This window comes from Chiloscyllium punctatum, chromosome 26 (assembly GCF_047496795.1).
Source record: "Chiloscyllium punctatum isolate Juve2018m chromosome 26, sChiPun1.3, whole genome shotgun sequence".
Taxonomy (NCBI): domain Eukaryota; kingdom Metazoa; phylum Chordata; class Chondrichthyes; order Orectolobiformes; family Hemiscylliidae; genus Chiloscyllium; species Chiloscyllium punctatum.
This window is the reverse complement of record NC_092764.1, coordinates 55,034,286-55,055,940: the sequence shown is the minus strand read 5'-3', so window position 1 is coordinate 55,055,940 and position 21,655 is coordinate 55,034,286. Positions and strand designations below refer to the sequence as shown.

At 41.3% G+C, this 21,655-nt stretch overlaps 1 protein-coding gene across 4 annotated transcripts in view; it reads right to left on the bottom strand.

Annotated features, from left to right (window-relative positions):
* Positions 1-21,655, bottom strand: part of ripor1 (RHO family interacting cell polarization regulator 1) — a 324,487-nt gene that overhangs the window by 28,669 nt on the left and 274,163 nt on the right. The gene's annotated exons all lie outside the window — the stretch shown is intronic.

Here is a 21,655-nt window from a genome sequence, read left to right as displayed (position 1 = left end):
CCTCCCAACTCCTGTACTCAATACTCTGACCAATAAAGGAAAGTATACCAAACGCCTTCTTCACTATCCTATCTACCTGCGACTCCACTTTCAAGGAGCTATGAACTTGCACTCCAAGGTCTCTTTGTTCAGCAACACTCCCTAGGACCTTTCCATTAAGTGTATAAGCCCTGCTAAAATTCGCTTTCCCCAAATGCAGCACCTCGCATTTATCTGAATTAAACTCCATTTGCCGCTTCTCAGCCCATTGGCCCATCTGGTCCAGATCCTGTTGTAATCTAAGGTAACGGTCCACTACACCTCCAATTTTGGTGTCATCTGCAAACTTACTAACTACCTCTTTTGCTTGCATCCAAATCATTTATGTAAATGACAAAAAGTAGAGGGCCCAGCACCGATCCTTGTGGAACTCCACTGGTCACAGGCCTCCAGTCTGAAAAACAACCCTCCACCACCACCCTCTGTCTTCTACCTTTGAGCCAGTTGTGTATCCACATGGCTAGTTCTCCCTGTATTCCATGAGATCTAACCTTGCTAATCAGTCTCCCATGGGGAACCTTGTCGAACGCCTTACTGAAGTCCATATAGATCACATCTACTGCTCTGCCCTCATCAATCTTCTTTGTTACTTCTTCAAAAAACTCAATCATGTTTGTGAGACATGATTTCCCACACACAAAGCCATGTTGACTATCCCGAATCAGTCCTTGCCTTTCCAAATACATGTACATCCTGTCCCTCAGGATTCCCTCCAAAAACTTGCCCACCACCGAGGTCAGGCTCACCGGTCTTTCGTTCCCTGGTTTGTCTTTACCACACTTCTTAAACAGTGGTACCACGTTAGCCAACATCCAGTCTTCTGGCACCTCACCATTGATGATATAAATATCTCAGCAAGAGGCCCAGCAATCACTTCTCTAGATTCCCACAGAGTTCTCGGGTACACCTTATCAGGTTCTGGGGATTTATCCACTTTTAACCGATTCAAGACATCCAGCACTTCCTCCTCTGTAATCTGGACATTTTGCAAGATGGCACCATCTATTTCCCTACAGTCTATATCTTCCATATCCTTTTCCACAGTAAATACTGATGCAAAATATTCATTTAGTATCTCCCTCATTTTCTGTGGCTCCACACAAAGGCTGCCTTGCTGATCTTTGAGGGGCCCTATTCTGTCCCTAGTTACTCTTTTGTCCTTAATATATTTGTAAAAACCCTTTGGATTCTCTTTAATTCTATTTGCCAAAGCTATCTCATGTCCCCATTTTGCCCTCCTGATTTCCCTCTTAAGTATACTCCTACTTTGTTGTGGTTCTGTTCGCTGAGCTGGGAATTTGTGTTGCAGACGTTTCGTCCCCTGTCTAGGTGACATCCTCAGTGCTTGGGAGCTTCCTGTGAAGCACTTCTGTGTTGTTTCCTCCGGCACTTACGGCAGTTTGTCTCTGCCGCTTCCGGTTGTCAGTTCCAGCTGTCCGCTGTAGTGACCGGTATATTGGGTCCAGGTCAATGTGTTTGTTGATAGAATCTGTGGACGAGTGCCATGCCTCTAGGAATTCCCTGGCTGTTCTCTGTTTGGCTCGTCCTATAATAGTAGTGTTGTCCCAGTTGAATTCATGTTGCTTGTCATCTGCGTGTGTGGCTACTAAGGATAGCTGGTCGTGTCATTTCGTGGCTAGTTGGTGTTCGTGGATACGGATCGTTAGCTGTCTTCCTGTTTGCCCTATGTAGTGTTTTGTGCAGTCCTTGCATGGGATTTTGTTACACTACGTTGGTTTTGCTCATGCTGGGTATCGGGTTCTTTGTCCTGGTGAGTTGTTGTCTGAGAGTGGTTGTTGGTTTGTGTGCTGTTATGAGTCCTAGTGGTCGTAGTAGTCTGGCTGTCAGTTCTGAAATGTTCTTGATGTATGGTAGCGTGGCTAGTCCTTTGGGTTGTGGCATGTCCTCATTCCGTTGTCTTTCCACTATGGCCACTAGGACTCCAATTTAGGACTCCAACTTTTAGATCTGGTCTATCCTTTTCCATCACTATTTTAAAACAAAGAATTATGGTCGCTGGCCCCAAAGTGCTCCCCCACTGACACCTCAGTCACCTGCCCTGCCTTATTTCCCAAGAGTAGGTCAAGTTTTGCACCTTCTCGAGTAGGTACATCCACATACTGAATCAGAAAATTGTCTTGTACACACATAAGAAATTCCTCTCCATCTCAACCTTTAACACAATGGCAGTCCCAGTCGATGTTTGGAAAGTTAAAATTCCCTACCATAACCACCCTATTATTTTTACAGATAGCAGAGACCTCCTTACAAGTTTGTTTCTCAATTTCCTTCTGACTATTGTGGGTCTATAATACAATCCCAATCAGGTGATCATCCCTTTCTTATTTCTCAGTTCCACCCAAATAACTTCCCTGGATGTATTTCCCGGGAGTATTCTCCCTCAGCACAGCTATAATGCTATCCCTTGTCAAAAATGCCACTCCCCCTCCTCTCTTGCCTCCCTTTCTATCCTTCCTGTAGCATTTGTATCCTGGAACATTAAGCTTAATCCTTGAGCCATGTTTCCGTAATTGCTATGATATCCCAGTCCCATGTTGCTAACCATGCCCTGAGTTCATCTGCCTTCCCTGTTAGGCCCCTTGCATTGAAATAAATGCAGTTTAATTTATTAGTCCTACTTACCTTGCCCCTGCCTGCCCTGACTGTACCCATCTCAGATCGATCTCTTTCCTCACTATCTCCCTTGGTCCCACCCTCCCACCTTACTAGCTTAAATCCTCCCAAGCAGTTCTAGCAAATTTTTTTTTAGATTAGATTAGACTTACAGTGTGGAAACAGGCCCTTCAGCCCAACAAGTCCACACCGACCCGCCGAAGCACAGCCCACCCATTCCCCTACATTTACCCCTTACCTAACACTACGGGCAATTTAACATGGCCAATTCACCTGACCTGCACATCTTTGGACTGTGGGAGGAAACCGGAGCACCCGGAGGAAACCCACGCAGACACAGGGAGAACGTCCACACAGTCAGTCGCCTGAGGCGGGAACTGAACCCGGGTCTCTGACGCTGTGAGGCAGTAGTGCTAACCACTGTGCCACCATGCCGCCCACAATTCCCTGCCAGTATATTAGTCTCCTTCCAATTTAGGTGCAATCTGTTCTTCTTGTACAGCTCTCTTCTACCCCAAAAGAGATTCCAATGATCCAAAAATGTGAATCCTTCTCCCATACACCAGCTCCTCAGCCATGCACTCATCTGCTCTATCCTACTATTCCTGCCCTCACTAGCTCGTAGCACTGAGAGTAATCCAGATATTACTACCCCTGAGGATCTCCTTTTTAAATTTCTGCCTAACTCTCTCTAACCTCCCTTCAGAGTCTCAACCTTTTCCCTTCCAATGTCATTGGTTCCAATGTGGACAATGACCTCCTGCTGGCTCCCCTCCCCTGTGAGAACATTCTGCACCTTCTCTGAGACATCCTTGATCCTGGCACAAGGGAAACAACACACCATTCTGCTTTTTCTCTGCTGGTCACAGACACGTCTGCTATACCTCGGACTAGAGAATTCCCTAACACAATTGATCTCTTGGAAGGTGATGTACTCCTCGTTGCATTAAAGCCAGTCTCAATACCAGAAACTTGGCTGTTTGTGCTATGTTCCCCTGAGAATCTATCACCCCTATATTTTCCAAAACAGCATACCAGTTTGAAATGGGTATATCCACAAAAGACTCCTGCCCTAGGTGCTGACCTCTCTTACCTTTCCTGGAGTTAACCCATCTATGTGACTGTATCTGAGACTTTCCCCCTTCCTATAACTGCCATCCATCACATACTGTTGCTGTTGCAAATTCCTCATCGCTTCTATCTGTCTCTGCAACCGATTCACTTGGTCTGATAAGATTTGCATCCAACAGCATTTATGGCAGATATAATCCGCAGTAACCCTTAAATTCTCTTTAAACTCCCACACCTGACAAGAAGTACATATCACTGCAAAGGCCATTTTTGCTCCTTCACAATCTACAGACCCAGAAAATAACATTGTCTTATTCCTCTACAAACACTGCCCCAGGTTAAATTAATAGCTATGGCTTATATTTTAAGTTTAATCAAGAGACTTATCTCCAAAAACATATAATCAAGAAAGAATCCACTATACTCACTACTGCAGCCTCTCTCTTGGACAGAATTAAAACAACAATTAACTTATCTGATTCTGTGCTATGAACTTCGCCCAACAATTCCTCCAAGATTAGTTGTTAATTTCATTGTTTGTTTATTTTCCCAGATGGACTCAGATGTCCAGCGATACACGAATTCAAATAACAAAGGCGGTAACTGTGCAGGTTCTCTCTCTCTCCTGCACTGTTCTCACCATGTGCTTCCTTTGTCTGCTCTTCTCCCTTTTAAACTGCTGTTGTTTTGACTTTTTTTTTCCAAAGTTCCAAAACAATGCAACAGCATATAAAACAGTAATTGCTGCTCCTGAATTCGAGGAAATCACCTCCAAAACCTAAGATATCTCAAAAAAAAAGGAGCAGCTCTTACAGCCAGAAATTTTTCCCGTCCTCCATCTTGGATTACCCAGAATCCTCTTTTAGAATGGGCATGTTGGTTTCAGTTCTTTCATATGTAAATTCCAGAACTTCCTTCAAGTTCATTTGAGAATATAACTTTAACAATTGGTGCTGTGTTGGCCTAGATAATGCACTGAAGGTGTGAGGTGCACTATGTGAGGCTGTCTGTGTCCCAATGATTCTCATATAAAAAAAGGGATTTACAGAATCTTTCATGGATTCCTGCAGTTTTTGAGCAAAATAAAATGTAATTCTGCAAATACAAATTCACCCCACAAACGTGTGTGTGTGTGTGTGTGTGTGTGTGTGTGTGTGTATGAGCGTGAGGGTGTATGATTGTCTGTGAGACAGTGTGTATGTGAGAGTGTAAAGGGGTACAAGTCTGTGAGAGTGTGCGTATGAGAGCATGGGAGTGTATGATTAAACGTATGAGAGACAGTTTGTGTATGACAGAGGGTCTGGTGAGGGTATGGGTATGTAGGAGTGTCTGAGTGTGTAGTGCAGTGGGGTTACCTATAGTGTGACATGAACCCAAGGTCCCGATTGAGGCCAGCCCCATGGGTACCGAACTTGGCTATCAGCCTCTGCTCATCCACTTTGCGTTGTTGCCTCTCTTGAAGTCCACCTTGGAGGATGGTCACCTGAAGCTCCGAGGTTGAATGTCCCAGACAGCTGAAGTGTTCTCCAACTGGGAGGGAACATTCCTGTCTGTTGATTGTTGTGCGGTGTCCACTCATCCGTTGCCATAGCATGGTGGGAGGTACTCATGTGACTCTGCCAACATCGTCCACTGCAGGTAAGGATGCCCTGAGGCATGGTATATTGGCGAGACTGAACAGAGGCTACGGCAGAGGCCCAGTCACCCTTGGGTGACCGGCCTCCAAGGCAGACTTCGGAACAGGCAACAACACAAAGTGACCGAGCAGAGGCTGATAGCCAAGTTTGATAACAGTGGGGATGGCCTCAACCAGGACCTTGGGTTCATGTCACACTACAGGTGACCCCACTGCACCACCCACACACACACACTCCTACAGACCCATACATCATGCAGACCATCTTCATACACAAGCTCTCTCTCATATGCTCACACATTCCCACACGCACCCTCTCAGACTTATATCCCTTTAGACACACACACAGACTCTCACAGACATTCATACTCCGCCCCCACACACAGACACACATGTTTGTGGGGTGAATTTATATTTGCAGAATTACATTTTATTTTGCTCAAAAACTGCATGAATTCATGTAAGATTCTGTAAATCCCTTTTTTAGATTAGAATCAGTCTGAATATTGGGGCACACAGACAGCCTCACTCAGGGCACCTGACACCTTCAGTGTATTATCTGGGCCAACATGGCACATACTGTTAAAGTTCATTTGAGAATGTAACTTTTAAAAAAAGGTTTTGGGATTTACATATAAAAGAACTGAAAGCAACATGCCCATTCTTACAGCCCTGATGAAGGGCTTTTGCCCGAAACGTCGATTTCGAAGCTACTTGGATGCTGCCTGAACTGCTGTGCTCTTCCAGCACCACTAATCCAGAATGCCCATTCTTACAAACAATCCAGGTCTTTTTCAATATATAATTTCAGTTACATCACACTAAACTTTTGCTATAAATTCTGTGTCCTACGATTTTATACTCCACAACCATCTGATAAAGGAGCAGCGCTCTGAAAGCTAGTGCTCCCAAATAAACCCGTTGGGTTTACGAACTATAACCTGGTGTTGTGTGATTTTTAACAGTTGTCAGATAAACCCAACTGGCTCATTAATGACCTTCAGGAAAGGGAATCTGAAATCTGCAGCTGGCCTGGCCTAGTTATCTAGTTTAACACTATAAACATGGTTTGCATCACTTTCAGTCCCAACTACAGACAACTAAACACATTCAGTCTTGCTAGTGCCACACACTGTCTCAAAATCAAATTAAAAATCAAGATTGCTCTGCAGCATTAAATTCCTCAATGTTCCTCAACGTGTAATCACCAATCTCGACATTGTGGGATCCTGAGAACCTGAACTGCAGAGAAGTGGAGGATAGTTAAAGTATAGCTTAGAATAAAGAATGGATTTGGTTACAAATCATATTATGCAATTCAACAAAAAAAAAGTCACCATAGTCCTACCTGACTATTAGTAATATACAGCAGCTGCCTCATTCGAAAGAGACACTAGTAGTGGTTTAACTTGAGGGTCATGATGCCTCATGCAAAGGAAGAGGTTGAGAAAGTCAGTCCTTCATGGTAACCTCAGCCAGTGTGGTAATTAAATCCATGCTGTTGGTATCACTTTGCATCACGAAACATTCATCCAACCAACTGAACTAACTGACCCCTCAGCACTAAGGAACACAGATAAGAATAGGCACAGGCCCAAATCATGGGATGAATCCAAATAAAGATGCATTTAAACTATTCTCTGTCCAAATCACTACCAAAGGCACAAATTAGATTAGGTTAGATTAGATTACTTACAGTGTGGAAACAGGCCCTTCGGCCCAACAAGTCCACACCAAACCGCCAAAGCGCAGCCCACCCAGACCTATTCCCCTACGTTTACCCATTCACCTAACACTATGGGCAATTTAGCATGGCCAATTCACCTAACCTGCACATTTGTTTTTTGGATTGTGGGAGGAAACCGGAGCACCCGGAGGAAACCCACGCAGACATGGGGAGAATGTGCAAACTCCACACAGAGAGTCGCCTGAGGCGGGAATCGAACCAGAGTCTCTGGCGCTGTGAGGCAGCTGTGCTAACCACTGTGCCACCGTGCCACCCATTTGACCAGCCTTATTAGTTTCAGCACTCCAGAAGTAATATTTCTGCTTCATTAATTAAAAAATCATATGCCAAAATGTCAATGCAGACACCTGCATACAGTAATTACTGGAAATCTAACACTGAAGTGGGTTTTCAATTATATTTAAGACTGCCTATTTCAGAAGCCTGGGTGTGAAGTAGCCTCTTCAACTTTCCACTCAACGAACACTAAAAGGTAGTGACATCTGCCCATTTCTTGACTAAACAATTGCCGTAAATGAGACACCTTAAAGTAACATGGCCGTTCATGGTTGGAGAAGAAACAAAATGAAGAGAAAGGCTCCTTCTGGATTTCTCCAATTTTAGCTGATCACAGCAGCAATCACTTTCGAATAGAACTGATCTTCTAAGAGCAGATGAGTGAAGACAAGAAAAGTATCACTCAATTGGCTGCATCAAATACGTGAAGCAATCAGCTGTAACTGCAGTAACATTCCTGACTCCTGAAACAACTGTTCTACTTGGAATTCAAACATTGTGTAAAGGATTAATATGGAGGGGAAAATTAGATTGTGACGGAAAGCAACCTAAAAATGCATAAACACAGATAGTGAGAGTTTCTAGATATTTACGAGGGAAGAGTCTGGGTAATTAATGATGGAAAATTGGAAAATGGCAAATTAACTCGGTCTTAGATATAAAAGGTCACCATATTCCTACCGGACTATAGGGTTGCTCTCTTATCAAAGAGATGCAACTGATAGTGGTTTAACTTGAGGGTCACCATGTCTCAAGCGAGGAGAGAGATTGAGTAGGAGCATCCTTCATAACTTCAGCAGGCATGGGAATTGAACCCATGTTGTTGGCACTTCTCTGCATTGCAAACCAGCTTTCCAGCCAACTGAGCTAACCAAAGCTGTGAACGTCATCTCCAAAACAAAGAGCAGCTAACTGGACATGGTTGGAAGGGAGGAACTCAAGAAAATTATAGTCACTAGCAAATTGAACCTGTAGGCAGACTAGATCCCAGATCCTAAAGAGCTTCATCCTAGGGTCCTCAAAGAAGTTGCTTGCAAGACAGTTAATAGATTTGGTTTTGATTTATTAAATTTCCCGAGTTTTGGGGAAGATTGGAAAACAAGACATGTAAATCCTTTAATCAAAAAGAGACAGAGGCAGAAATCAGGAAACTACAGGCCAGTTAATTTAACACAGACATTATTAAAGACTTTACAGCTGGTTACTTAGAAAGTTCAAGGTAGTCAGGCAGGATAAACGTAGATTTGAGTAAAATCCCGTTTCACCAATTTTATTGGAGTTCTTTGAGGAAGTGACATACACTGTGGAAAAAGGGCAACGAGTGGATGTTGTAAAAGCCATCTTTTTGTTTTACTTGATTTTTGTATTGTGGACTGAACTGGAAAAAGACTGCTTTATAACAGACTGAGGAAGGAATTGCTGTACTTTTTAAAAAAAAAACCAAATTATTGAAACTCGTTGTAAATCATGTTTAAATTTAATTTGCTAGCGGTAGAGGACGGGGGTAGAAGATGGCCCAGCTCCAGAAGTTTGTGTACAAAGTGAGGTTTCGATGGTGTTGCAGGAATTTCCAAGGTCTGACAGCAGCCTCACTATCCTCTAACTGTAATCCACGGAGAGTGACCTGACGAAGATATTTAAAATATTAAAATGGTTTTTATTAGTTAGCTATAGCTAAGGATTCCAGAGAATCTAAAAATAATATGCTGGAGACCCAGAAATAATGATTATAGAGGCAGTTACACCCTTGGATTCGGTGACAAAAAGTTTACATATACCAAATAAGAGGTGTATAGTTTTCTAAAGTGCATCATTACTATTGCTTAGATTTACATCATGCATAGAGTGGAAACACAATAAACATATCACTACATAGATACTTCTATCTAATTATTTTTTAATTCTTTCAGCCCCTGATTTTTAGCTGGCAGTTTACCCACTAGACAAATTGTGTGTTCAGGATTCCTGTGTGATCCTTTGGGTGACGAGGCCACCAGACCTTGGAAGGCATCCTAACCTTCTCTGCTGTAAATACCAGAATATATCTTTTCCTCATCCTTCTTTGGTACAGGCACCTTTGGTATGTAGCGAAGAGTGTTCATAATATTAGTAATTTTTCATTGTTGATAGCACACCAATGCTACCTATATACAATATTCCTACGCCAACAGTTTGACAAGTGATTCATGGAGTTGTGACCAGTTGTAGATGCCAAAGACCAGCTGCCAGACAGCTATCCATTTGGCTCTGCGGCTTGTGGATGGGAACAATACACGCAGAAGCCTTCAGAAAGGGGAGTGTCTCTATCCAGAAAGATACCCAAAGCCTGAAGAAAGCCAGTTATTTTCTCTCACCAGTTACTATAAGTTGCTGCTTTTAAACAATAAGTCAGAGACTTATAATTTATATTTCTCCATTATCATTTGGACACTGGTTGATTTGTGCCTCCTGTAAAAACAGTGAAAGAACCTGAAGGAAAAGTCAGAGAACCACATGGTTTGGGAATCAAAAACAAACACCCCCATTGAATCTTGAGGCATGGCAACACCGATCTGCTTCTCCAGTGTCCTTTTTTTTCCCCCAATCATAACACAAATTTTTTTGTGTCTGTCTATACGTGTACTTGGGAGGGTAGATTTAGAACAGGGCTAGTAGTAGAATTATATATTGGCAGTTCACTGTTGATTACCTGTGGTTAGAATTGTAATAAAGAGTTATACTTCTTAAGTACAGAAGCTAATCCACATTTTCTGTTATCCTGGGTCAATCCGACAGGCAAAGTGGAGACTTACTGTACTTTGATAATTTTTTAAAAAAAACTTTTGTGATAACTCCAGGAATAGCAGGGCTTGATTTCCAATGTTATGCCACAGTAAAGATTGACAATGTATTGCACTTAGAATTCCAGAAGGTAATTCAATTGGGCGGCACAGTGGTTAGCACTGCTGCCTCACAGCGCCAGAGACCTGGGTTCAATTCCCGCCTCAGGCGACTTTGTGTGGAGTTTGCACATTCTCCCAGTGTCTGCGTGGGTTTCCTCCGGGTGCTCCGGTTTCCTCCCACAATCCAGAGATGTGCAGGTCAGGTGAATTGGTGATGCTAAATTGCCCGTAGTGTTAGATGAAGGGGTAAGTGCAGGGGAATGGGTCTGGGTGGGTTGCGCTTCGGTGGTTCAGTGTGGACTTGTTGGGCCAAAGGGCCTGTTTCCGCACTGTAAGTAATCTAATCTAATTTAATTTATTGCAAGGGGAATTGAATACAAAAGTAGGGAGGGAAGTATTTCAGTTATACAGCATACTGGTGAGGCTAAATCTGGAGTACCATGTACGGCATGTTTCTCTTTACTTAAGAAAGGATAAAAATGCATTGGAATGAAAAGGGGCTGTCTTCTGTGTAAAGTTTGGATAGGATAGTCTTTTATCTGCTGGACTTTAGAAAAGTGAAAGGCAACTTGATTGAAACATACGAGATCCTGAGGGATCCCAACAGGGTGACGTAAAAGAGATTTTCCTCTCACAGGAGAATCTAGAATCAGGGTTCACGGTTTAAAAATGAGCAATTTATGTCAGAGATGAGAAATGTTTTTCTCTCAGAGAGTCTTTGGAACCCTTTTAAAAGGCAGCCGTAGTGGTATCTTTGACTTTTCTGAAGACAGTGGTAAATCGATTCTTAATAAGGAAGGGGCGAAAAGCAGTTCAATACCTTCTTGGGGGCCAATCAGGGATGGCCAACAAATCAGCCTTGTCAGCAACACCCATACCCCATGAAATGTTTTATTTTTCCAAAATGGTCCAAAAGAGAGACTTTTCAGCAGCGCACATTGAAAAAGCCAGCTTTGTTTTTTCTATTCCTCCCCCATCATATGGGAAAAGGTCAGACAAACTGCTGGACTTCCTTTGTAAGAAAGTACTAACTGGTTACATTCCAGCAGAAATTTCTGCTGCGACTCTGATGCTTGTAATTTCAGTTTATCATCCAGTCTTCAAATAGTCACAGTCACAGCACAACAGCTGCAATTTCAGAAGCCACTACATCCCAAGTATCCTTTATATTGCCTCAGTGACCTCTGCACCACTGTCTCAATTCCTCCCACTGCTTCAGTTCAACTTAAAGCACAGCCCATACAAATTGGGATCTCTTGCACTGACATCAAGACTTCACAACTAGTGTAATGTCCAAGTTTGCAGTCATCTCCAGCTGATATTACTCAACTCATTCACTGGAGAGTGTGTGAGCTGCCTACACTAAATGGAAACTCACTTTATGCTTGTGTGAAAATGCTCTATGATGTTTTACACTCACGTCGTTGGGAGAGTAAGATGCACAGAGTGGGGAGTTTGGGGTGAAAAAAAAATCTACTTTTGCTGACTTTCTTGTCCTGTTTGCAACATGAACCAACTCCCTCTAAAAGAGAAGGGAATGAAATTGGGAATTTTCTAACTTTACGTCCAGCCCAATCACTTTCTGAGCTTGTGAATACCAGGGTGGGGGAGGGGGTGGAAGAAAGTGGTGGCAGCAAGGCAATGGGTCAATGTTGTGGTGGATAATCAGAATTTGAGAGAGAGAAACATGTCAGCAATGGAAGTTTCACAGCAATAACAGTAATACCAGGAGAGGCAGAGAGCACTACAACAAAATAACTGTAAAAGGTGGAATCAGAGAAAGGACAAAGTGAAGTCTAAATCATGGTTACACTGCATGTGTATGGACTACTGTGTCAGTGAGCTCAGTTGGCTGAATGGCGAGGTTTGCAATGCAGATTGACACCAACAGATGTGTTCAGTTCTCACACTGTGGCGAGGTTACAACAGCGATCCCGCTTTCTCAACCTCTCCCATTGCTGAGGCGAAGTGACCTTCAGGTTAAACTCACCACCAGCTGTCTCTTTCTCTCTCTGGTCTCTGGAACTATGGCGACTTTATCTATGTATGTATGTATGGAGTATAGTTAATAAGGTTGGGGAGTTAGAGGCCTAGAATATCTTGAGATTATGATGTTGTGGCAATAGTGGAGACCTGGCTCAAGAAAGGGTAGATCTAGGTGTTAAATATTCCTGTCTGTACATGTTCAGAAAAGATAGGAAAGGAGGGAAAGGAAAAGGGGTGGTGCTTTTGGTTAAGGTGACCTTTGCACTATCACTGCATAAAAGGATGTTTCAGAGAGTTCAACGATAGATTTACTTTGGCTCGAGCTAAGGATTATGAAAGATGTAATTTCATCACTCAGTACAATCCACAGTAAAACAGCTAGTGGGAAGGGCATTGGGGAACAAATCTGCAAGGAAATTACAGCAATTTTTAACCGCCAAATCATTATAATCAGGGACTTTAATTACCTGTATATTGACTCGGATTGTGGTAACGTATGGAACAGTAAGGGAAATGTGTTCCCCGATTATGTTCAGGAGGATTTCCTAAAACAGCATGTTTCCTAAAACAACAAGAGGCCTAATTCTTGGTAGTAGGGTGGACCAAGTAGATCAAGTGACACTCATCATTGCATCATAAAGTTGAGAGTGACTGTCTAAAATGACGTTCTTCTGACTCTGGATTGATCAAACCGCGAGAGGAGAGAGACTTCAATTAGGGTAAGAGCTGGACTGGATAAACTGAAACCAAAGATTGGTGTGAGAAACAGTAACTAAACAATGGGCCACCTTCAAACAGATGATGATTTGAGAACAAAGTAGATCCTTCAAAAGAGGGAGAAAAACAAATACAGAACTCCTTGATGATAAAGAAAAAAGTGCACTTATATAGGTGTCAGGTAGTAAACATTAGTTGAGAACTAAGCTAAATACAGACAATTCAGAAGGGAAGTTAATGAGTTTTAAGAAGATTTGAAGCTCAGGTTGAGGTTCTCGATGTAGGTTTGCTTGCTGAGCTGAAAGGTTATACCATAGGAAATTAGGTCACCACAGGAAATGACATCACAAACCCAAGAAAATCTAAACACAAATAGAAAGTGGGCCATGCCACCAGTGCTTCATCCAAAGGCTCACTGATGATATTATCTAGTATGGTGACGAAACATCTGAAAGCAAACCTTCCAGCCAAGCAAGCAAACCTACATCCAGAAGGGAAGTGAATAAAGAAAGACTGGGAAAGGGAATATGAAAAACGTCTTTCATAAATGCATCAATAATAAAAATGTGAGAAGAGGAGTTGGGTGAATTAGAGAACAAAATGGGAGTTACCCATATAGGCAAGAAGCATGATTGAGGAGTTAAACAGACACTCTGCATCTGCCTTTACCTAGAGGAACTGCCGCCCTTGGCCAACATACATGAAGTTCTAAATTTATCAATTTTAAATTGCCGAGGCACTAGCCATAATTTTGCAAACTTCTATGGATTCAGGAGTGGTACTGAAACGTTGGAGAATTAGAAACATTACACCCTTGTTCAAAAAAAAGGTCAGCCCGGCAATTACAGAGCAGGTTAATTTCACTGGTGAGGAACCTTCTAGAAACAATTATTCTTCATAAAATTGATAGTCACATGGAAAATTGAGGGCTGATTTGGAAGAGTCAGCATGAAATTAGTTAATGGAACAGTGTCTAACTTGCAGGAGTTTTTTAAAGAGGTAACAGAGGGTTACTGTTGATACAGCGTATGTGGACATCCGAAACATGTTTGATAAAGTGTCACACTGCAGAGATGTGTGGCTAGTTATGGGTCATGAAATAAAGGGACAGTAGTAAAATGGATGCAAAATTGGAAACAGAGTAATTATAAAAGACTATTTCAGGCTGGAAGAAGACTTGTAATGGATTTTTCCAGAGATTGGTATTGGACTGATTGCTTTTCCTGTTATAGACAAATGATCTAGATCTAACTACAGTGAAGGAATGGCAATATATTTCAAGTCAGGAAGGTGACCACCTTATTCATATCGTGTTGCAGCTGAATGTCTGGTCAATGGATTTTGATAGTGGGGGATTCAGTGATGGCAACACCATTAAAGATTAGATTATTAGAGTATTATTTACAGTGTGGTAAATATCAAGAGTAGTGGTTAGATTTTGTTTTACTTGAGATAGTCATTGCCTGGCATTTATATGGCACAAATGTTACTTTCCATGTGTTAATCTAAGCCTGGATATTGTCCAGACCTTGTTGCATTTAACCATGAACTGCTTCAGTACCTGAGGAGTCACGGATAGTTATGAACATTGTGCAATCACAGTGTGGTACAGCAACTGCTCTTCCCAGGATCACAAGAAATTACAGAGAGCCATGAACACAGACTAGTCCAAAAAGCAAACCAGCTTTCCATCATTGACTCCATCTATACTTCCTGCTGCATCACGAAAGCAACCAACATAATCAAAGACTTCTTGGTACTACTCTCTTCAACCCTCTTCTGTTGAGTAGAAGATATAAAAATTTGATTACACACAAACAGATTCAAGACCAGCTTCTTCCCCGTTATCCTCAGACTTCTGAACATTGTTAACATTGATCTCCCTCTCTCTCTCACTGCACCTTCTCTGTGGTTATAACACTATCCTGCAGCCTGTTCTGCTACCCTGTTGCACTTTGTGTGGTACAATCCACTGTAGAGTATGCAAAACAACACTTTTCACTGTATCTCAGTCCATGTGACAACAATAAATCAAATCAATCATGAGTGTACATCCCCAATTCTGACCTAATGGAGGAGGGAAGGTCATTGATGAAGCAGCTGAAGATGGTTTGGCCTAGGACACTACCCTGCAAACCTCCAGCACAGATGGTGACCAAGCTCTATATGGCTGACCAGGGGAGGTCAGTGGCATCAGGAGGCAGTTTCGTTACATTGCGCTAAACTGAAGTGTTCCCAACAACCTCCACTGTCAGATACTGGACAGAACCTGAACACATTAGATGGCAGATCAACAAACACTCAAAATCTATTCTAATAGATTTGAAAAATGTCCTCATCTTTTAAATATCTAACAACAGAAGTGGTGATAAAAGGATTTGGCTTTCTTGTCACAGTTTAGGATTTTCTAAAGAAGATAGTGATAATTCCATAAAATGTTTTGGCTACCTTGACTGCACTCAAGAGATGTTATGTGTAGATTAACCCACAGAGTCTTGCAGTTCACAAAGCCGCCTTTCATCAAACCACACAATCGGTTTCACATCCTCAAGACATCATTCAGTCTGTCAAAGCAGTTGGTACATGAAGCATTTCAGGGGATTCATAGGAGGGCCAGTTATCATATCTCAGCACACTCTGTGTGGTCAATAATCACCCACACAATATATAATTATTTAAACAAATAGACATTCCATCTTAACATCAGAATAATTCACAGCTACTTCCTCGATGAGTCAGCAAGGCAAAGCAGTTGAGTCATAGAGAAAGCAAAACAGGTCCAAGTTTGGATCTACACTGAAATTGCGGAAGTAGGTTAGCAGGTCAGTCTTATGATGATGACGACAGGGGATAAAAGTTTTCAACTAATAGATCAGTCAAAAGGCTTTTTCAATCTTGTGTATATCTAAAAGACTGATCTGCGTACTCATCACAGCTTTAGGGACTACTTGGGCCTAATCATCTTCCTCCATAAATTCACCCCCTACTATTTCTGGAGAAAACAAGTCAGTTAACTATTGCTATGTCTCTGTCAAAGAGGTAAATGGTCCTGAGGTGAATCAACTTTGCAATTACCCTTCTCACAGGGAATAAAGGGACAAAGAGGAAGGAGGAAAGCGAGGAAAAAAGGACGAAGGAGGAAACTGTAAAAACTTCATTTTCCTCCACCTAGCTCCTGTCTCTCTCTCTCTTTTTCTCTCCACCCTTCCTCTCCAGTATGCTACCTCACATAGAGAAAAGCTAGTTCAACTCTTATCATCATTGAACAGCTGGGGTGTTTATGGACTTGTGCCTTTCCATTGCAATGGTCAAATCCAAGTTAAAACAGTCTCGTTCAATGATCAGATGCTGCTGAGTTTAATCAAACATTCATCCAGAGAGCTACTTCCTCAAAATATTATTCCAGCCACAAGTTAATGGTCTCATTTAATAAATAAGTAGCTTTTGAACATTTTTAAAGGCAAAAAGAAATGTCAAAATAATACCAATACAGGCTGGTGAAGTTGTCAGCATTCAGAGCAAACAAGGCACTGTTGACCATATAAGCTGAAGCCTTGGGAGCCATCTTGGTCAGTTCACTCAGGAATACTACCAACTTATTCTTCACGACATTACAGCAGGGATTGCTGGCTTGGATTGAACAAGATTGGCTTCTACATAAGGAGGGAATTCTGCCCTGGTTAGAAACTTAATAAAGGCACAGCTGCCAGCTGCACAATAGAAAGTGAATCAATCCCCAGAAAAGTTATTAAGCCCATCAGGTCAATTCACGTCACTCTCTCAAAATACAGTACTCTCACCTTAACTTGCTCCAGTGCATTAGCAAGTGAAGAGCAAAGTGAGACAATTTATTCTCTCCACCAGCCATGAGATATATTTATGTGTTTATAGCTGCAGTTGCTGAAATCCTAGCCAGCTGTTCATCCTCATAAATTTGCGCTCATCTTAAACTCTACTGCCTGTATCCTAATAAAATACATTCCATTCACCCACCATATAAGACAACCAACATTAATCACTTGGCCAAACATTATCTTAAAATACCCATCCTTGTTGTCAAATCCCATCATGGCTTTGGTTAACTCTAAGATATCTCTGTGCTCCAGTTCAGGTCTCTTGCACAACTCCAATTTTAATCACTCCCTCCTTAAAACCTATTTACTTTCTTCTTCTCTTCCTTCCAAGTTTTTTAGTCAACTATTCATGTTGTGTTGAGTCTTTTGGTCAGTAAATCTTTAAGAGACATGCTCATGACATCATCACTATGTCACAGCATGTGACCTTACGCAGTGTAGAGATTTCAGACTCCATCTTAACTTGGATCACTTGAAACATGACATGCTACAAAAGCATGACCTCCTGCTCGTACCCGCTTAACTCTATCCCAAATATTGATTTGCTCATGAAAGTGATGTCTGTACATAAAACCCAGCTGTAACATCTGTTGGATCGTTCAATATAATGTTATCTACACCTCATTTATGTTACAAGGGATAACATAGGCATTGCTACATTAGTTAATGTATCCTACTGGTGACAAATCCTAAAGCATGGTCAGTAGCTCTAGCCATCTATAACATTTTCCAAGATCTCAGTGGTAGATATTTGGGAAAACAAACTGAAGCCCAACAGTGCAAGAGCTTTGGACCATTTTTTGAACAGAAAAATGGTCAGTTTTTCACCTTTTAAGTAGAGCCAGTTTCTGAGTACAGACAGCTGTAGAGATTTGTAGATTAGTCACAAAAAAGAAGCTAATTTATTTTTGTTGGAATTTAAGTATTTGAGACAAGAAATTTTTACAAGTTGTGTCAACTAAAAAATAAAAGCTGCAATCCACTTTTGAGCCAACACAGTGCTGTACATGACTGACAGCTGAAAGCCAAGTATACAGTCTTATTTTCCACTGACAAAATACAAGCGCTTTTAAAAAAAGGTCCAATTTTTCTTTTAAGGCTAAATAATGAAAAGGCAGCACCCTCAATATAAGACAGACATTCAGTGACACCCTTACTGAACTTCACCTATTCAAACATATGCAATTCTATTTTATAGATCAAGTGATAGACGATCCAGGAAAGAGTTCCAAACACATTGCTAGACATCAACATGGAGGGGCTCGACAAATTAACAGGTTCAGTTTGTCCATGGAAAACCAGAAATATCCAGAAAAACTCTGGAAAGTTTTCAGAGATCTGCTCAAAGTAAGAAATAACTTCAGGCCCCAACTCATGTCATAAAGACCCACGAATGTGACCTTTCAGAGAGGAATTATCAGAGAGGCTCATTCAATTAGTGATTGCCTCTATACAGTTTAAATCCTTCAGGAAGGATCTTCTGGGCAAGAAAAAGGGGCATAATATTGACCAAGTACTTGAGGATGGCTGCAACACATATGAAACCATAGTGACAGACCAACAATTACTTGTTTTAGATACAGCTGACATAGCAACTATTGTTTTGGTGAAGAAAATGCACTAAACCAAAAAAGTTTGTAATAGATGTGGTAAAATAAAAGCTGTCCAGCTTTTCACGACATCTGTAAAGCATATGGCACCAAGGCGCATTGGGCACATGTGCAGGAAATCTGATTTCAATGGCCCAGCCATAACCCAGAATAAAATAGGTGACCATTAAGGCAGTACACCACCACAGCACCACAAAACTGGCAGTAAGGAGAGTGCTAAAAGAAAATACACAAGGACATTGATTAGGCCCAGAGTTAACTGACTGAAAGACAAGTCTCAGGTGATGACTATGCTTTCCATTGTTAACCTCACGCAATGTTAATCAATGGTATAAGACAACTAGTATCAGGATGACACATGTTGGGGAGGTAATGGCCTAGTAGTATTATCACTGGCTGTTAATCCAACAACCTAGGGGAAGGTCTGCAGACCTGGGTTCAGATCCTGCCACAGTAGATGGTGGAATTTGAATTCAATAGAAGTCTAGAATTAAGATCCACAGCAATGTGATTGACTCTTAACTCCCCGCTAGGCAATTAGGGTTGGGCAATAAACGCTGGCCTGGCCAGTGAATTGCACATCCTGTGAATTAATTAAAAAATAGCTAAATCAACAAAGGACCCAGTTCATGTATTCTGATAGAGATGTTCTTCAGCAAATGGTGAAACATAGTGTCTCATTGCCTGTACCATCTCCCAGCTTATAAAGGATCACCAACTCTGCGCATTAGCACAATCACACTTTAACGTTAATACACAACCTTATCTTGGTTTTGTGAAATCTGGTAGATACCAATGGTTCAGCAGCACTCTTGGAGTGTACAGAGTTCGGTATAGTCACAATTCATCAGATTCAATGACCTCTACTGTGGCAAAACAGACCACATGTGGCACAATCATATCTGTCAATAATCGCATACCTGTATCCAGGTTGATTTGAAGCGAACGGAAATTTTAAGGGTGATGCAGTATTGCATCTTAGGGATAATGAAGCCTATTTATTGATCATCCAAGGAATCATGGCATATACTTACATAATGAATTCACGCACAATTCAAAAGGTCAACCATCTCACAGATTGGCATGGATCTGTCATATAGGTTGTAAAGAAAAATGGCACCATATAACTATACCGAGATCCAAGACTCCTCATTGTTTCACTTAAAAGGTATTCACAAACAATGCTGATGCATTATGATTAGATCCTCAATTTTCCAAAGCAAGGTCCTTATCAAAGTGAAACATTGGTAATGGTTTGTTGAAGAATCCTAGATCTTTCAATTTACAACAATTTGGATGGTACTTGTTCCTGATAGTTACCATGTGGACTACCAGTCAGCCAAGATATATTCCAGCAGCACACGAATAGGATTAACATGAATGTAACTGGCAATGTTTGTAAAGCTGACGCCAGTGTGACCATAGGCAAGACAAAAGGCAGAATATGACCACACCCTTCACCTACTGATGACAGTGACACAAACACAAGGACTGGGCTTTCCCAACATGAAGTTCTGTGTCACCAGACAGATTAATTTATTTGGGTCCATTTACTCTGCCCATGGAGTCCATCCCAATCCCAGACTGAGAAGTTAAACAAATACCCATCCTGCAGAACAAAAAGGATCTGTGACATTGCCTTTGATTTTTATATTAGCTCCTGCCATTCACTCCCAACTTCCTGGACAAGGTATCTCCACGGAGAGATTTAATCCCGAAGCATGCCCACTATATGTGGAAAGATGACCACCAATATGTCTTTGATTCTCTCAAGCAGGTTTCAACAGCAAAATCTTGCCTACTGCAATACTTTGACCCCAGAGGGTCACGATTTTTAAAAATGAATGCCCCACAAAAAGCCTAGAACCATGTCTACTGCAAGCTCAAAATCAATTGCATCTGCTTCAAAAACACCTATGTGTCTGCACAAGTCAACCACTCCAATATAAAGCATAAAACATTAGCTCCAGTATTTGGTGTGGCAACAATTCCAACAGAAAACAACATATACACCTCCAAACAGATATACAATTACTAGTTCAGGACGAGTTTTCAAACATCTGAAGAGTTACATTCAAGTTTAAAATGTTAATGTTAATCTTATAAACTATTTCACATGACAAAACATGAACAACTATCTGTATTTGTTTGGGATAAGTATTTCATCTTTAGAAAAAGGAGAATGCTATGTTATGCCTCACAGTCAGTATATTTTTAAGAAACATGCTCATAACATCATCACCATGTCAGAGATGTGTAAGGTATAAGGATCTCAGATTCCACCATAATTTGAATCACCTGAAGCATGACGCTAATCAGAAGCATGCTCTTCTGCTGTAATAGTTCAACGTTAGCACAAACACGGTCAACGTAACATCAGTACAATAGCCAGATTTAACAGACATCTGTTGGATTTTTCAAAATTAAACGTGGATAACGTGGTATTATGAGAGATAACATAAGGATTACTTCATGAGGTGATACATCTGGAGGTAAAACTCACATCTGTCCAAATATCTCATGTATCAGATTTTGTTCAAAAATGCTCACGTGAAGTCCCTTGGATTGTTTTCATGCAGTAAAGGAATTATACAAATGCAAGTAATTATACCACAAATTTTCAGATGTGACAAAATAAATTAATTACAAAAATACAGCTGTATTTAAAGCTAAGCACACTTTTACTTAGTTGCCTCTGAAAAATGAAATTTGGTCAGTTAACATTCAGTGCAGCCACAAACCTCCAACGATGTAGACAATAAACAATGTGTATGTGACAGGGTTCGCATGACCATTCCTATGTATGAAATGATTTCAAGGAACAGTGTCAGTGAGTGAAGCAGAACAAGCAGAGTTGAAGACAACTACTTATCCAGAATACCTTACCCTGGCTAGTCTAATTGTTTGCAAGGTGGAAAGAGCTGGACAAGCAATTCATTCACTTTACAGCATAGAGGCATAGGTAAAGTGTGCCCAAGGTCAGGAAAACCACCCACGTCCCTTCAGCCACTGCCAGGCATGAGAAATAGAAATGGTTGAACTGTATCAAAAAGGAATTAAATAAAAATGTGTGGAGTGCTTTATAATTCCAAGAAAAATCGTTGTATTTCCAGCCAGTTGTATATTTACTTTCTGCAGTGCACAAATTATTGGCTCTTTACTTCCCTGAACATCAACCCTCTCAGACTCCAAACTTCCTTCAG